The sequence below is a fragment of the Petaurus breviceps genome, unplaced genomic scaffold (assembly GCF_028583685.1).
Source record: "Petaurus breviceps papuanus isolate PSGF00001 unplaced genomic scaffold, PetGlider_PUasm1.0 99, whole genome shotgun sequence".
In the NCBI taxonomy this organism is placed as follows: Eukaryota; Metazoa; Chordata; class Mammalia; order Diprotodontia; family Petauridae; genus Petaurus; species Petaurus breviceps.
This window is the reverse complement of record NW_027187465.1, coordinates 26,162,761-26,181,214: the sequence shown is the minus strand read 5'-3', so window position 1 is coordinate 26,181,214 and position 18,454 is coordinate 26,162,761. Positions and strand designations below refer to the sequence as shown.

The 18,454-nt window shown below is 41.8% G+C and overlaps 1 protein-coding gene across 2 annotated transcripts in view; it reads left to right on the top strand.

Annotated features, from left to right (window-relative positions):
• Positions 1 to 18,454, top strand: part of CCDC92 (coiled-coil domain containing 92) — a 43,830-nt gene that overhangs the window by 13,044 nt on the left and 12,332 nt on the right. The window lies entirely within an intron of this gene.

Sequence of the window (18,454 nt, the reverse complement as noted above, 5' to 3'; positions counted from 1 at the left end):
AAAAAGAAATATTTAAAATCAGGGGGAAAATAAAAACCACGTGAAAGACAAAAAAAAAATTGTGGAAAACAGAAGAAATACCAGAGGACAGGAGAAGGCATGACATTATCCCAAATTTGGGGGGAAAAAAAAGGAAAAGAATGCAATCCACACATGATAGGCCAGTAAGTTTGCCTTCAATTCTTGGTAAAATTCTACAATGTATTATTAAAGAGATGCTAGAAGAGATCTAGAAAAGGATGGAGTAACCCCAGCGAGCCAGCAGGAGTTAATAGGGCAGGGGAGTACTGTAGATGAGGTTTACAGGGATTTTAGCAAAGCATTTGAAAGAAATCTCTCATGCTGTCCTCTCGGGAAAGATGAGAGATGAGCTACAGTAGTGCGTTAAAAGGGATTCGGGCCTGGTGGAATGCCTAGATACCAAGACTCGTCATTAAGCGTTCAATGTCAGTTTCAGGGAACCTCACTGACTTGAGAGCGCCCCAGGGGTCCATGCTTGGCCCTGGCCTGCTTTCATATTTTTGACAGTGATTTGAAGAAAGGCATTGATTGTTTTCTTATCAAATTTGCAGGTCATACAAAGCTGAGAGGGAAAGCCAAAATATCAGGTGACTCTTGTTTTTGTTCTTTCATTTCAATCTGACCCTTCATGATCCCATTGGGGATTTTTCTTGGCAAAGATACTAGAATGGTTTGCATTTTCTTCTCCAGCTCATTTTACAGATGAAGAAACTAAGGCAAACAGGGTTAAGTGACTTGCACAGGGTCCTACAGCTAGTGTCTCAGGCTACATATGAACCCAGGTCTTCCTGACTCCAGGCCCAGCCCTGTAGCCACTGCATCCCCTAGCTGGCCCCCTGGCTGACATCCAGAAGGATCCAGAAATGTATTGAGAGGCTAGAACATTAGGCCAAAGCTTCTTTAAAATAGTTTATTTTATTTTTTCAATCTGCAAACATTTTTAATTAATCTGCCCCATTGAACAAATAAAAAAAAATAACCCTGAATTAAGCCCTCAGTTCATAACTACACAGTTCAGTAAAATAACTTCTCACTCTAGCCATATTCAAAACTGTACATCTCTTTCTGTATTTTCAGTATGTTATATATATTCAGATCTGGCCTTAAGACACTTACTAGCTATGTGACCCTGGGCAAGTCACTTAACTCGCTTTGCCTTTGTTTCCCCATCTGTAAAATGAGCCGGAGAAGGAAATGGCAGACATCCTCTGATGGCACAGTAATTTTGTGTTACATTCATGAACCATAATTTGTTTAGCCATTTCCCCAATGGAAGATGTAATAATAATAATAAATAGCTAGCATTTATATAGTGTTTTATAAATACTATTTCATTTTATCCTTACAAAAACCCGAGGAGGTAGGTTCTGTTATTATCATATCCATTTTATAGATATGAAAACTAAGGCAGACAAAGGCTAAGTGGCTTGACCAGGACCACATTGCTAGGGAATGTTCGAGGCCAGATTTGAACTCCAGTCTTGCTGACTCCAGGCCCAGTGCTCTGTACACTCTTTGCTGTGTCTAAAGAAGCCCTTGTATAGGGGACAGTTAAGTACCCTTCGTGCCAAGCACTGTGTGGAGGACACAAAGAAAGGCAAACAAAGATTCCCTGTCCTCGAGGTGCTTACAATCTCACGAGCGGGACAAGCAAACAAACCCATGCTTACAAACAAGTACTCAGAACTAGAAACAAAGCGACTCCTCAGTCTGTATCCAAACACACTGTCATTCAGTTGACTCAGTTCTGATATACTTACAGTTTCCAACTTGATATAGAGTAACAATATTTGGTACAAAACATAGCTGAGTTCAAAGAAGACCCACTCACACTTAGGGTCTATATGCCAAAGGAAATCATTCCTAGCCCCCTGGGTCCTTTGGTTGGAGCCCCTTTTCTGCTCCTCATGGGGCCCTTACAAGAGCCCTTCAGGTGGAGGGGGGCTTTCTGCAGGGCTCCTTGAGAGCCTGAGGCTGCCTCTTCTCCTCATGTCTAGTCTGTCCTCAGCTCCTCAGCCCATCATTCATTCTAGAAATGCTCCTAGGACAGAATCCTCTGGACCAGGGGTGGGGAACTTGCAGCCTTAAGGCCACATGTGGCCCTCTAGGTCCTCCACGTTCTGTGAAGTTTGGATTCAGTCAAAGGGCCACACTTGAGGACCTAGAGGGTCCAGCTGCAGGTTCCCTACCCTTGCCCTGGACCTTTCTACATTTGCAAAGTCTTTCTCTAGTCAGGGGCTGAGAGTGGGTTGGGGGAAAAGAGCAAGGTTCCTCTCCTTCTTCCCAATCTCTTCTCAGGGGCTTTGTGGTGCTGCTTCCTCTTTTATGCTGACCAGTCACTGGGATGCTGGACTCTAAACTGATGCAGACCCATAAAGTATGACAGGCCTCTCCACTCCCAATAGCCTCCCATGGTCAGGCCTTCTTTAATTATTTAAGGAAAGGCACAGAACCCCCCTCTCACAAATGAATCATTAATCAGCACCCTTACAAGTGGGGAACAGAAAGCTCTTGGGAAAAAAATCTTTTGAGGGGCTGAGTTCTGTAGGACATTCTTTGAGAAATCCTGAAACATGCAGAAGGTTGCTTTCACCACAAAGTGAAATTTGTGCCGGTTTTATTTCTCCCTCTCCTCCAGCACTTCCCATTCCAAGTGAGTCATGGTGATGACTTGGTAATGCCGGTCCTACACACTTTCATTCACATCCCTCATTCCCCTGGCTTCATTTGTTTCTCCTGAATGCACGCTGGCTCATGATGGTACTTCCATCTAGGCACAAGCCAAGTGTGGCTGAAAGACACCAGCAGTAAGGCAACACAGAAATATTTTGTGGTCAACAGCATAGCAGCCTCAACACCCACCCTGCATCCCTCCCATACATTTACCTTAGGTTATATGAATGTTCTAGTTCTGATTGACGGAGTCTATTCCTGGATAAATGTTGGGCAGGGGATGCCTTTTGTCTTTCACTTCTATGGGCTATAATGAGCACTTAGTTGAAGAACCAGGATATTATGGTTCTGAGGGTTCTCTTGTTCCCTGACACAATAAAGAATCATTGTGAGTGGAAAGAATTTATGGGCGTCAAACAATCTGAAATGCTCTCAGTAAACGTGCCTTGTTTGGTCCTTTCAGCACACAAAATTCACAGAAAGGAAACTATTAAAGAATTGAATGATCCATGTTGGGACTATCTTATCGCTAGAAAGAAAGGGCCAAGCATCTCCAGATGGATACTGAGGAGCTGTCCAAAAGTAATTCCTGAAAATGAAGATCTAGGGACATGGTAAATGACGTTTTAAAAGTTTATGGTGTTAAACAAATTCATTCGGAACAGTTGGGGGTGGGGAGAGTGATCCCTAAAGATATTTATTTCCTACACTAAATGCTCTGTTATCAATCTAATCCTGAATGTAAAATGCTGGTTTTAACTGCTCTAGTAATTTGAAAGGTACCAGACCCACTCACACATAAAAAGTATCCTAACATTTTACAGCAATATAAAAACAGAAGGCTTTAATGACCCACCCACCAAGCTTCCTCTCCATTATAAGTGAGGGAACACTACAAGCTTCTTCTCCATGGTAAGTGAGGGAACACTACAGCAAGCTCTTCGTTTTCCCTTTCAGAACAATTACTTGGCCTTCAGATACCTAGAAGCTTTTAGCTTGGCTGTATTCCATTAAGGCTGATGGCAAAAGTAGGAAATTTCACTTTTTAGGTCAAAAGATCCCAAAAAGCAAATGTACCCCAAGAAGCATGTGTATGGTTTCCATTAGCACACACTGTTCTCTCCCTTATGCCTTCTCTTGTTCACTTGATTGACTCAAAATGCCTAAGAGAATCCCCAATCCCATTAGTTAGTATCAGCAGGGCCAAGCGTTTATAAGGAATGCTAAAAATAACTTTACAGCATCTGGACATATTACATACATAGAGTGACCTGCAACTATGAGGCTCAGAAAATTTTTCCTATTCTTGTGGAAGGGGGGAAAAAATCCAGTTTAGTTTTGTTCAGAAATCCATGCTTTCCAATTTCTTACTAGAAGTGAGTATAGAAATTTGGAACTTGCGAAAATCCAATGAAATGTGGGACTTGGGGCACTCATTTTCAATTACTTTCATTCTTCCCCACTCTCTTCCTTTAGAGGAAAGGCTTGATAGATAGTATTATTTGTTTTGGCTCACAAAATACTTGGCATAGTGTAGTCTTTTTTTTTTTTTTTGCTTTGGAGGGCAATTGGGGTTAAGTAACTTGCCTAAGGTCACACAGCTAGGTTTTTGTGTGTGTGTGTGTTAAGTGTCTGAGGCCGGATCCAAACTCAGGTCCTCCTGACTCCAGGGCCGGCGCTCTAACTCACTTCGCCACCTAGTCGCCCCTGCATAGTGTAGTCTTAACTAAGTGGAGAGCTTGTTATGAATATGTAAATGATTCTTACAGACAGTGTAAAATGTTTTGACTTCAATAAGTCAGTGCTAAGAGTGCTAGGTAGACACTTAATAGCTGTGTGACCCTAGCCAAGTCACTGAACCACTGTTTGCCTCAATTTCCCTGTGTGTGAGATGGGGCTAATCATAGGACTGTTGTGAGGATTAAATGAGAATATATAATAAATATTTTTTCAAACTTTAAAGTGCTTTATAAACACTAGTTATTTATTATTATTATTATTATCATCAATAATAATAAAAGCAAATCTAAAAGGAACTACTTGCCATACTGGACTATCCCAGAGATTTAAACTGGAAGAAGAAGGAATCATTACCTTCGAGGCTGTTCCAAAGGGATTAGTGAATGGGGAAGATTGCTGCTTCCAAACCAAGGTGGTGATGTGAGTGGAGGCTCCAGAGGCCTGTGTCCTATCAGATTAAATCCCCTTTCTTAACCCAGAGCCATCCCCCATTCAGACTCTACCCCTACATCCCCAGTGAAGACAACAATGGTAATCCAGAGTCATTATGATAGGAGCATGTCATCAGGTGCATCCTGACAATGCTCAGGACAGCCAATTTCTCCTACTCTGTCTGAGTCTGCCATTAGGACAAGAAGTGTTTTACATGCCCAGGAATGAGCCAGGCGGTGAGGCCTCTGCCCATGGCACCAGCGATAGTTTTTACTTTATGCCAGAACATACTTGTTATCTTTAAACTGCTTTTCTGTTTTGACCTGGAGGCATTGAATACTATGTTTTTCTTCATTCCTTCCATAAAGTAGGCCTTTTGTCCAAAATCCTCATCCCACCCCTGGTCTGCCCCCCTTGAGATAGTTTGAGACAAAAAAGCTAGAGAAGAAATGTTCTAGAAGGGAGAATGGAATCATCAGGCCTGTTTTTAAACATTTATCATATAGTATTAAAGTTCCTGCAGGTTGTCAGCACTGTGAGGCCTACATGGTGGATGGATGGATGCCTCTGGTCCCATTTTCTCTAGTCACTTCTGCAGCAACTTCTGTACTGCTCTGAACAGCCACTCTCTTGAGATTATGCCCGCATTGGTAGGAGGGAATGGCTATAATGTAGTCTGAATCACCGCTGACAGCATTTATGATTCTTGTAACAGATGAGGTTAGAGAATTACAGGAAGGCTAACAGGAGTAAACTAGAATTTGTGCTTTACACATCACGCCTATTTTCTGTACTTCTTGGCATTCATTGGAGCTTAAGATAGATACTGTCATCCTTTTCCCTGCTGTTGGTATAGCCTCATAACAATGGTATAGCCTTATAATAAATCAAGACCAAGGAACAATACCAAAACTTGTACTGGAGGGAAGGAATTCCAAACCTTTTCAAGAATGAGGACTTCCTTCTGACAGAATAACATTTTGCAATACCCCTTTTACCACCACACACAATAGTAATTGTACTGTTGGTATCCACAGAGAAAATACATAACTGCAAAAAGCTAGCATCGATTCAGTAATACTTTTAGAAACATCTTAAATTATATCAGTAATACTTTTCAATGAATTTGTATCGTATTCATCACAGCAGCATCTACATACATTTGAAGATTATTGAAATGGTATATGAAAAATTTAACTTCTTTGTGAATTCACATCTAAATTCTCAAACCTCTCCAAAAAACTACCTTGTCCAGAGCCCTCAAGATAGCAGTTACTGCCCTGGGATATATTTTGGCATGGTATTTGCCTTTCAGGGGGATGGATAGAGGCGATCTTCTGGAAAACATGACCTTTTTCTTCTGTTAGAGCTTTGCCACCTTATTAACTAGTTTACTTACAACCTTCATTTGATGAAGAGCTGACTTTCTTGCCAAGGCCAAACCCTCTATGTGCACCCTTGGTTCTCTTCTCATCATCTTCAGCAGATTGTTCCCCGAATCATGCCCTTTGTCTCTTTAATCCTCAGTGTCTACTGATGACTTCCTTGATGCCTACAAGCATACCTATCTCTACCAAAATTAATTAGACCATACCATCCTCCCATGCTATCATAATATATTTCTCCTCCATACAGCCAGACTTCTAGGGGGGAAAGTCTCTATTCATTGCTTCTTCTTCCACTCATTTCTCAGCCCTTTATAATCTGGCTTTCAAGCTCATGTGGGCATGATACAGCATGTGCTCTAGACTTGGGGAAAGCATATTTCAAAAGGTTCAAAGCAAGAATAGGTAGGAATCCTATAGACTAAAATTCTAGAGGCTAAGGCAGCCTAGAAGGAATGGGAAATGCCCAAAAATTAAACCCTGAAGACACAAAGGAAATTTTTCTAATACGGAGGAAAAATTGGGAATTGGCTGAAGAATCCAGTGTCTCATATGGGAAAATAATCAACCAACTTATATTTTTAAAAGGAACATACAGAAGATGAAAGCAAGCTCTAGTATCAGGAAGTGAAGAAAAGAATTGGCAGAACTCTGTCAAAATGATCTCCCGAGTCCTACAATTTAGAATGAGTCGACTCGGCAAAGAGAGCTGGAACAACAAAATAGAGTTTGGAGTTTGGAGTCTTTTTTTTGTTGTTGTTGTTTGTTTTTTAAGCAATCAGGGTTAAGTAACTTGCTCAAGGTTACACGGCTAGTTATTTTTGTGTGGGTGTCGAGTATCTGAGGCCGGAAACGATCCCAGGTCTCCTGACGCGGAGGCTGGCACTCTTACTGTGCCACCTGGCTGCCCCGTTTGGAGTCTCTTTTAAAGCTATATTTTTTTAAAAGGCTCAAAGGGACAGTATCCATGCTTGGTTTGGAGGAGACAGATCATTGACAGCAAGAAGGGCAGATCTAGTTGATTCTTTTTTGGTTTCTGTTTTCTCTGCAGAGGAGAATGACCTTTGTATTGGAAATCACCAGGGGGAAATGGCTACTAAGGAGTTGACACTCAAAATAACAGAACAGCTAGCATTGATATAACATTTTAAGGTTTGCAAAGTTCTTTACAGATATCTCATTTGGTCCTCACAACTGCCCTGGGAGGTTTTACAGATGAGGAAACCAAGGCAAAACTGGTTAAATGATTTGCCCTTGGTCATACAGCTAGAAAGAATCTAGAATCTAAGGTCAGATTTGACCTCAGGTCTTCCTGACTCCAAGTCCAATGCTCTATCCACTACACTACCTAGCTGGCTTAAGACAAGTAAGGAGATAGTAAGAGCCCCTAATTGTCCTTGATGAATTCACATCACTAGACCCAGGTAAACTACATCCTTGGGTACTAAAAAGAAATAATGTGATTGCTGAGCCAGTAATACTTTATAGATAATTGAACAAATAAAGGATGCCACAAGATTGGAGAAAGGCAAATGTCCTTGTTTCTTATTAAGGGAAGAGAGGATAGCCTGAAAATTATAGATCAGCCAGCTTGACTTCAGTTCCTGGAAAGATTCTAAAACAGTTCACTAAGAAAGAGTTGTGAACATATAGAAAGGGGAGATGTGATTACAAAATGCCACACGACTTTATCAAGAAAACCTTGGGCTATCCTAGCTCCATTTCCTTTTTTGCTGTGATTATTAACTGGTGGATGAGAGAAACGCTGTGGCTAAATTATCTACTTCCTGGATTTTAACAAAGGCTTCAGTGATGAGCTCCTACTATTCTCCTGGAGAAGATGAGGGTATAAAGATTGAGTGATGATTAAACAATCTGATGGATTCGGAGCAGGTTGGTTAAGCAGACTCAAAGAGAGAAATAATGTGTGGTACCATGTCAGTGTGGCAGGAGGTCTCTGGTTTAATAACCCAATCCTCTGTGCTTTTGGCCTTGTGTCATTTTCATAAATGCCTTGGATAAAACCACTAGTGGCAGGCCTGTGGCACCCTTGCAAATGACACAAGTTTGGGAGGGACAGTTAATGGCCTACATAACAGAGTCATGATCCAAAAAGATGGTAGACAGCCATTGGGCTGAATATAATAAGTTGAGATTCATAAGTAGTTGTTTGGTCATTTCAGTCATGTCTAACTCTTCATGACCCAATTTGGGGTCTTCTCGACAAAGGCACTGGAGTGGTTTGCCATTTCCTTCTCCAGCTCATGTTACAGAGGAGGAAACTGAAGCAAAGAGGGTAAAGTGACTAGCCCAGGGTCACACAGCTAGGAAGTGTCTGAGGCCTTCCTGGCTCAGGTCTTTGTGACTTCAGACTAAGCGCTCTATCCAATGCACCACCCAGCTGCCCTTGAGATTCATTAAAGATGCATGTAAAGTCTTATACTTGGGTACAAAAAAAATCAGATTCACAGATACAAGAGAGGTGAGGCTTAGTTAGATAGCAGTTCTGAAAAAGATTCATGAATTTTCGTGGTCAGCATGAGTCAGTAGTGTTATGTGGGAGCCAAAAAAATTCATAAGCCGGCAGTGGAGATGCAGCTGGAAAATGCCCTTTTTTCTTTCTTTTGTCTTCTTGGGATAGCTCTCTGGGTAGGGGTGGAGGGAGCGCTATATTGGGAAATTTAGGAGATGTGAAAACAAAAGCTATCAATAGAATTTTAAAATAGATTTGACTGGTATCTTTTGTTTTTACATTGCCTCATTTTCCCCCAGTATTCCTCCCCCTCCCCCCTCACAGTTATCCCCCAAATAAAGAATTTTTAAGAGAAAAAAATCAGCAAAACATTACTACATTACTCCCCGCCAAAAAAAAAAAAAACACCATTCTATGCAATATCCCAAGCCTGTGGACCCTGTCTCTATGCAGGAGGGGAAAGAAATGTTTTCTTCTTTGAGATCAAGCTTTTTTTTTTTTTTAATTTATTTTTCAGCTTTCATGTTTTGAGATTCTTTTCATTTGCATTGTTGTAAATAAGAAAAAAAATTTAGAGATGAAAAGAAGCAATAAGAAGGAACAAGAAACTGACAGTCCCACTGTGCGTTGTGCCCCCATCATGCTTCCTATACAGTATTGCCTTCAGTACTAGGTTCCAAATTGGTCAGCCAGTAAGTGTTTATGAATCGACAGTAATAAGATAGAGAGGGGCCAGAGGTCCTCCAGGCTGAGGAAAGACTTTGTTTAAATCTATATCATATTAGATAAAGGAACTGGGTTTGTTTAGCCCAGAGAAGGCTTGGGCAGGACATAATAGGTATCTCCAAGTCTTTGAAGGGCTATTACATGGTAGAGGAATTAATTAAATTAGTATCAAGAGATCAAAAGACCGCAGATTTCAAGCTGGCAGGGACCATCTGGTCTTCCTTGTATGGATTAGGAAAATGAGTCTCAGAGAGAAGTCCCTTGACCAGTGTCCCCCAGGCCATGAGTGGCTCTAGAGGGCAAAATCAGGAGCCATAAGTAGAAGGCACAAAGTGGCCAATTCAAGCTTCCAGAGCAGACCTCTCATTTTTGCAAGAGAGATCACTCTTGCTCAAGATCTCAGGCAGCCCAATGGAAGCAATGGTGGGTTGTCCTTCCTGAAGGGTCTCCATTCAGAGGACGGAAGACCACTCTTTGGGTCTGTCACAGTGGAGATTCCTTTTGGGCATGGGCTGGACTAGACAGCCACTGGGGACCCTTCTATTTCTCAAATTCTGTGACTCGTCACTAATTTAAGATTGTTCTTTCCAGAGTTACCAGTGATCTATACCTTCATTGCCCTCTGATGGCCTTTTCTCATTGCACATCATTCTCTTTGACATGGCTGTCTGTTGCCCCAGCACTCCCGTCCCAGAACCTAAACCTCTTCTCTCCTCTGGGCTATTCTCTTTTGGCCCTTCTACATGTCTGACCTTCTCAGCGTCCCCTTTGTTAGGTCAGAGAATTATAAATTTAGATAGAACTCAAATAACTTTAGATATGACTCAAAGATCATCTGATTCAGCCCTCACATTTTACAAATGAGGAACCTAAAACCCATAGATTTTAAATGACTCATTCAGGATTGCACACATTGTGAGAGTCAGGATTTGAATTCGTGTCCTCTCACTCTAGAGCAGCTCATCTTTTCACTGTACCACCCAGATATCACACACCTTTTTTGTCAGTCAACAAGCATTTACTATGTGCCAGGCACTGTGGTAAGCACAATAGCCCCATTTTATAACTGAAGCAAACAGAGATTGAGTGATTTTCCCAGGGTTACCCAACTAGTAAGTATCTAAGGCTGGATTTGAACTCAGGTCTTCCTGACTCTAGGCACAGTGATGTATTTGCTGAGCCACCTAGCTGCCTCTCACCACTAGCACCCTCAAGGAGCAAGCTCACATTTTGATGAGAGAGACAATCTACAAATATCTGTACCCTTACGCAGCTACACATACACCCTTAACTGTGACTCTATCCTCAGCCCATTTCTTTCTTTTCTCTCCCTCTTTGACCTCTTTTATCTTCCATGAGTTCAATTATCATCTCTACAAATTATGCCCAGTTGTATGTGTCTCTCCTGTATTCTGGCCCCACATCACCAACTGCCTATCAGACAATTCAAGCTGGATCATAAATTTAGAACCAGACGTGTCTTTAGAGGCCCTCAAATCTAAGCCTCTTCTTACACAGACAAGGAGACTGAACCCCAAAGCATTGTAAGGGCTTGCTGGGGACACACAGTAAGTGTCTGGGGCAGAATTTGAACCTATTTCTTTCTTATCCAAGTCCAGTGCCCTGTCCACCATGCTGTGCTTCCTGTCAGTGGCTCACAGGCATCTCAAAGTCAGCCTATGCAAAAGAAAATTCATTATCTTTCCTCAGAAACCAGACCCTCTTCTAAACTTACCTTTTTCTCTCAATGGCAGGACCATCTTTTCAGATATTCATTCTCCTAAACTCTGCACTCTCCTGTTCCTCATCCCATATATCCACTCAGTTGCCAAGTCTTGTCTTTTCTACCTTCTCAGCATCTCATGCATCTGTCCCCTTCTCTACTCACACAGCCACCCCAGCATGCAGGCCCTTTGCATTTCTAGCCTCAGCTTGTGCAATAGCCCTCTAATGGCCTCTTCTCCAATCCATCTGCTATAGAACTGCCAAGGGGATCAACTCCAGACACTCCCCAGCACTTCCAGGACCAGACAGAAATCCTCTGCTGGACTCCCACAGCCCTTTACAACCTTCCATCCCCACTTCCTTTCTGTTCTTCCTGCACCTCCCACCTCCCCCCCCCCCGGTCCCCTGCTTTGTGACCCAGTGACACTGGGCTCCGCTATTCCAAGACAACTGTACCCCCCCATCTCCAGGCATTTTTCTGGCTCTTCTCTGTGCCTGGAAGGCTCTCCCTCCTTATCAACTCCCTTTGCCTTCCCTGGCTTCCAGCATCCTACAGTAGAAAGCCTTCCCCTTAATGCTAATGCCTTCCCTTGGTGATTATCTCCCATTTATTCTGTATATATCTTGTTTGTGCATGGTTGTTTACATGTTTTCTCCCCCATTAAACTGAATACCCTGAGAGCAGGGACTGTCTCTTGCCTTTCTGGCAGCTGGTGGCACAGTGGAGAAAGCCTGGGCCTGGAGTCAGGAAGTCCTGAATTCAAATTCAGTCTCAGATACTTGCTAGCTATTAGACCCTGGACTTAACCTCTTGGCCTTCATTTCCTCAGCTATAAAATGGGGCTAATATCAGCACCTTCCTCTCAGAGTTGCTGTGAGGATGAGAATCTCTCAAATGAGATAATGAAAAGGCACTGAGCACAGTGTTTGGCACATAGCAGGCACTATATAAATGCCTATTCCCTTCCCCCATCTTGGTACTCCCAATACTTAGCACAGTGTCCAGCAGTAGACACTTCCCTAGGCAAAGACTAAATTGGGAACTACTATACAGAATTTCATACACAATGAAGTATCAGATGTGGACCCATATACATACACACACATAATAATTGTTGCTATTATTGCTAAATTGGTATTTGATACTTAAGAACTTGTGCCCAGTAATAAAATAGACTTATCTTGTCTCTCTCGTCCTCACATACTCTTCCCTAAACAAACATAAATTCTTAAAGCAACACCCTGTCCAGCTTCATTGGCAGACCCTGATTCTCAGGTCCTCAGTTTCCTCATATGTAAAACAGGAGTAGCAATGTTGCCCTCTCTGAGGGTGGTAGTAAGAAAAAAAAAATCCTCAGAGCACACAAACATTCAGTGCTCTGAAAGCATGGAATTCCAAAATAAAGGCTGGATAGATAATCCTGCTGTTATGGAGGAGAAAAGTCAGCAAAGTCTTTCTTTCTCAACTTCCTTCCTCCAACGGAAGGAATTTCTTTTCTTGTCTTTTTTAAATTTCAGCTTTGGATCTTAAAATAACTGCCCTCAGTCCTCAAAAGAAAGATCGACCCAAATAAATCAAGCACAGTCCCATTGAGAGCTGGACTTGCCACAATGACATTGGGAATGTCCTGGGGGTCCCACTTCAGGTCAACCCCATCCAATTAGGTTATCCCAGATTCGACTTGCACATAGCAACTGAGTTTCTTAGCTAAATCTATAATTTGCTAGAGTTATTTCAGGATGACTCTGAATTCAAAAGATCAGTGTTGAAAAATTATTTTTCTAAAAAAATGCCTTTTACACGGTTAGATCTAGGAATAAAAAAAGCATTCAATGAAAACCCTCCCAGTTTAGGTCTCCATGTGTTAATGACATGTAGAGTTGATGCCAACTCTTTGGAACTTGGAGAGTTGATGGCCTAATTAGCCTCTAGTCTTTTTTTTTTTTTTAGCTCTTTCTCCAGTGTTAAAGATGCTTCCAAAGTAAAAGGTAGGTGTTTAATCCCCCTCAGGGCACCTTCCAAGTAGCTTTGTTCCAAGTCCTCTCTTCTTTTAGTACTACTAAGTCAAGGCCAAGTGACTTTACCTTTCTCAGCCTCAGTTTCCTCATCTGTAAAATGGGGATAATAAAGTACCTACCTCAAAGGGGGGTTGTGAGGATTAAATGAGATAACATGTAAAGTGCTTTGCAGACTTTAGGAATAATGATGAAGTATGCTGTCCACCTCTAGAGAAAGAACTGATATTGTTTGAATACAGACTGAAGCACGCTATTTTTCACTTTCTTTTTTCTTTTATTCAAGTCTTCTTATATGGAAATACTAATGTGGAAATTGTTTAAATAATTGCATGTGTATAACCTGTATCTGATTGCTTACTACCTCAGGGAGGGGAAAGGGGAGGAAGGGGAGGGATAGCATGTGGAGTTCAAAACTTTAAAAAAAAAATGTTTAAAATGTCTTTAGAAATTTTAATATGTAATTGGGGAAGAAAACATAAAAAATTTGTCAGAAAAAGTTATGTACAGATATTAGCCAGTATTATTATTACTAATAATAGGAGAGTAAGCAAATAATTTTATTTAGCTTTATATTTCTTCCCTAAAAGAATGCTAACAAACCTAAATGTCTAATTTAAAAGTACCTCTGAGAGACTTTGAGCCCAGATATTTGGGCACCACCGTTTGGTTTCATATTTACAACCAAAGAGTTTGGATGGATTGTAATATTATGGTGGTAATACAAAAAATTGCAATTTTGCTAACCTTCAGCATATTTCTCTTCCCAATTCTAAGAGAACTTGCCTTACCATTCTAGAATGATTCCATACTTTATTTGGCTTTGCCAAAACATAGCCTAGTTATTTCTGGTTTCATTAATTGGGTGCCAACTCTACCCATATAATGCAGGAATTACCTCTAACAGTGCTTCAGGCATCCAGTGACCTGATCACACTTGACCTCTCAGCACCCCTAGAACCATAATCCTCCATAAACCATAAACTAAACCACCTCCATCATCCTGAACCCTGAAATCCTTCTTTCTGGCCACTTTCTGCTCACCTTCTCATTCCTATTGAACTTACTCTGATTTCTCGTGGAAACTTGTTTTGTTACCCTTCTACCCAGGCCTTCAATGCCGTTCCTTCCCCCTCCTCTCACCACTACTCACTCTGCTGAAATTGTTGTCTCCACAGTCAGCAACAACCCAAGTGCCCCAAGACCTTTCTCTGTCCTCATCCTCCATAATGTCCATATCGGTTTTAATCCTAATAAGCACGCCATCCTTCTGGGTGCTCTGAGCTCTCTGACATCTACTCTCTGGCCCCTCCCATTCCCCTCTCCTGTAAATGTTCTCATCCCCAGGGCTTCATCTCGGACCCCTCTCTTTTTCTCTGTACTCTCTCAGTTGCCTCATCCAGTCCATAGAATGGACCCCAAGAAGCATGTCTCATTAGTGAATGTTGGAAGGCTTTTTGACTAGAGCAAGCAGATGTCTGCTGAATTTGAGTTTGAAATCATTCCAATGGAATAGTACAAATTTCATTAAGGTATGACTAGTCAGAAACAACAGTTCAATGTATTCCAGGATGATGCTTCTCAGAAGTTGCTCAGGGATACGAGGTGTCACAGTAGATGAAATGTAGGGCCTGGAGTCAGGAAGATTCACCTTCCCAAGTTCAAATCTGGTATCAGATACTTACTTCCTGTGTGACCCTGGGCAAGTCATTGCCCCTTTGTTTGCCTCAGCTTCCCCATTGGTAGAATGAACTGGAGAAGGAAATGACAACCCGTTCCCAGTATCTCTGCCAAGAAAACCCAATTGAGGTCACAGAGAGTCAGACATGACTTAAATGACTGTACAACAATGCTTCTTAGAATAAAAGCAATATAATACCTTGGTTAAAAGGATCCTAAACATTTAGAAATGAGAAGTTTTATTATCAGGCAATCAAAAGCAGGTCTAGCCTTTAGCTCAACACAAAGCCTTCCAAAGATGAAAGGAAATAATTTTACAATCTAAAAAGTAGCATTACCTTTTCACGTGGTAGCTATGAATTAGTTGTAAACAAGATATTTTAGATTTCTATTTAATTAATAAATTCTGGCCCATTTAAATATTATTATCTCATGCTGCAAGTTCCCAAACACTTGAGTTTTTTTTACCCTTTCTTGAAGATAGGTCATTGAAAGAAAAACATCTGACCCTCCCCCCTTCTTATTAAAGTCTTCTGAAGAGAGTAGCAGAAACAGAGAAAACAGATGTAAAATTCAGATCCATTTTGCTATTTGTGGGCAATCTGAGTAAAAGTCTTTGGTGAACAATCATAACTATAACTGGAGACATCACTTATCTCTACAGCATCCATCCTGTGCATTTCCTGAAGCTTCCCTGTATACAACACTCAACAGTGATGATCATCGAACAGATTTTTTAATACATACCACATGCCCAGTATTTTGCTGTGCATCGTAAGAGGGAAGCAAAGAACATGGTGACTTCTGCCTTAAAGATGTTGCAGTTTAGTTGGAAGATGAAACTATTTAATAAAATTACTAGGAAATATGAGCCAGTAAAGTACTAAATGGGCAGTCAAATAGTGCCATAATGCATAGAGTGCCCAGCCTGAAGTCAGGAAGAATCATCTTCTTGAGTTCAAATTTGATCTCAAACATTGTGTGACCCTGGGCAGGTCATGTAACCCTGTTTGCCTCAGTTTCCTCATCTGTAAAATTAGCTGGAGAAGGAAATGGCGAACCACTGTAGTATCTCTTCCAAGGAAACCCCAATGGGTGTCACAGAGAGTTGGACATGACAGAAACAGCTGAGCAGCAGCAGCAACAACAATCACGGAGTCACAGATTTAGATCTGGGAGCAGCCGTAGAGCCACAGCCATCAAGCCCAACTCTCTCACTATCCAGGTGAGGAAGCTGAGGCCCAGAGCAATTGTCACTTCCCCAAAGGCACAGAGTTATTAAGTGGCAGGACTAAGTCTAGCCCCAACCCTCTGCCTCCAACTCCAGCATCTTCCTGGGGCACCACACTGCCTCTCAAGGTTTATGGAGAAAGCACATTTGCAGCAGATTCTTGGAGCGTGGTGTAATTGAGGATTCTGTTCATTTGGGTGTCGCTTAACCGAGGTGTTACTAAAGGAGAAAGCAAGGTTAAGTGGTACCAGCATATGGTGGACATGAAAAGCTAGATCAAAAATTCTCCATCCTTGAGCAAGGGAGGTTGTGATAGAGATGTTTTAGCGTTAGTCCGACAGCAAATCCTCCCACTTGAGAAGTCTGATTTTCAGATTCTCCTATCAGAACCGTTTCAGAAAGCATCTCAGGGCTGAGCTGAGAGATGGGCTGAAATGATCTTTTCACCAGGAATCATCTTGCAGCTGACTCAGCTTCCCAAACAACTCCTGAGAAACAGGTTTTAGCTCTGTAAGCATTTTTGCAAAGACCAGAATAGTTGCATTAATAGCTGTGCCCAAGCCAGCCTGTAAGCTACGATCAGGAAAATTTGTCGGCCGAGAGGTTCTCTTCTTTCTGCTGCTTTGGAAGAATTCTGAGCCTAAAGCAAGGAGGGCGTCCTTCCACCCCACTACCCTTACAGAGGTCTAGTGAGAAGCATCCTGGTTCATAGGAAAGCATGCTAAATAATGCACACAAGGAAGAGACCAGGGCTCAGATCCTGCTTCCAACCCTTACTAGCTGTGTCCATGGACAAGCTTCTCTCAGAGCTTCTGTTTCCCTATCATAAAACAGAGTAACAATACCAATAGTAACCATGCCAAAGGGCATTGTCCTTTGTGAACCTCGCTGCTGTATGAGAACTGGGGTTCCCCTTAGTTAACAGAATCATTTCTAGTTCTATAATAATCTTACAGTGTAGATTAGAATGGCTTGGCCTTTTCATCTCATCCCTCCGTTGGTTAGTGACCATTTAGGATGTATACGGACATATTAGTTAAACAAACCTGAAGAGCAGAAGCCATAAACTAAGCATTTCTAAAGCTGATTAAAATGTGCGTTCCCTATTCCCCAGCACCTTGCTCTACTCTCTTTTGGAAGAATGTTGAGGAAACCAACAACAAAGGTGACAGTCAGCTCTTTGAACTTTTCAGAGGAAAGATGTTCCTTAGATACAAGTTCTTATATATCCTTATTTGGGCCTTATAGTAAAGAGAATATAAATTATGAATTGGGCCAGGAATGAGCCCTGGACTTTGTTCCTGGTCCTGCTCCTATTTCCACTATGATTTTGAACAGGTCATGTCCCCACAACCTGATCTCTACTAGGACCAGCTGACAAGCCACCAGCATCATAGAGTTTCGTTCAATCCTTGTTCATTTAACCCTGAGAGATCCTTGGATTAGAAGGCATTTTGTCCCCACAGAGTATTTCAAGTAATGTACCAACAGTGATGGAGCCTTTTAAGCCTAGTGCTCTAAGGAACCTGGGATATATTAGGGCCATGGAGAGAAACAAAAAAAGCTTTGGAAGCTGCCCCTTCATGACATTGTATGTGTGTAGGGTGGTGTCCCTAAAGCCTGCTCCCTAACTAAGCTCTGCTTACCCCCAGGCAGTGGGTGAGGGGCCACAAAGAAGCAGACTTAGACTAGATGACAAATTTGAGCTGTCCCAAAGGAGAAGGAGCTGCTGTGGGCCTCTGTGGTCCCTGAGGCACTTTCCAGCTCAGAGTGATGAGGATAAGACCTCAGGGGTCATTCAGTCCAGGCCTACATCTGAAAAGGAACCATCTCTGTATCAACAGACATCTGACTTGTCTCTATCTTCCAGATAAGGATTAAGGAAGAAAATTCAGCTAAGGGCAGTTCTTTCAACCAGTTTCTAAAATATGATTCTTTTTTTTATTATGTGCTAAAACCCTTTTTTAATTTATAATTTTCTGTGGTCTGAATTTGTCCTTTCACAGTTGTCTTCATGTGGTGACTGTTGGAGCAGTGACCACTGGATAAGTCCTTTTACCATTGGCCTCAGGATAATGAACTACTTAGTGGGGGGGGGGGGGGGCAGGTGAAGATTAAGAGAAGTCATGAGGTCCTGTTGACTGGCGGGGGTTCTTTTAGTTTGGTTTTTATCCAATTTTATTTAAAGTTTTGAATTCTCTCCTTCCCTCCACCCCCTTCCCCATACATTCAGAACCCAAGAAATAGAATACCCATTTCATAGGTAAAGTCATGCAAAACCTATTTCTGCATTGGTCTTTGTGAAAGACAGACAGGAGGAAGGAAGGAAGGAAGGAAGGAAGGAAGGAAGGA